Genomic DNA, 511 nt, shown 5'->3' on the forward strand with positions numbered 1-511 from the left:
TTCCTCAGTGGCCCCATAATCTCCTTGAACAAAAAATTTGAGACACCACTGAGATACAGGATATTATAGTGCAGGTTCTCCTATGTCCTGCGTCCTCACTGACATTGAAGGGCTAGGACGAAAATGTTGGCTATCTTTGTAGCCCTTCTTTTTTTCTAGTTTTCTGGTTTGCAAACTTAAGTTGTTAACCCTCCAGAAGAGAAGCTTAATGATATTATTACCATATAACATAGGCAATTGAGCTTAACATCACTATCTGGATGAATATCAAACACTTTAGACATAATGTAGAACAGGTATCTGCCATCAATTGTTGATATGTTAAACTTTAAATCCCTATAGAATGAGAAAAAATTAAAAATTAAAAAAAAAGAAATAAACAATTACACATTTTTACACAGAAATTTAGAAATCCAACTATATATAACATTGTAGCAGGACAGTCCTATGACATTTTTTTTCTTGTCTCTTTTTTTCCATAATTTTATTAAGGAACAAATAGCAATGAGAA

This window comes from Octodon degus, unplaced genomic scaffold (genome assembly GCF_000260255.1).
Source record: "Octodon degus isolate 3935 unplaced genomic scaffold, OctDeg1.0 scaffold00129, whole genome shotgun sequence".
In the NCBI taxonomy this organism is placed as follows: domain Eukaryota; kingdom Metazoa; phylum Chordata; class Mammalia; order Rodentia; family Octodontidae; genus Octodon; species Octodon degus.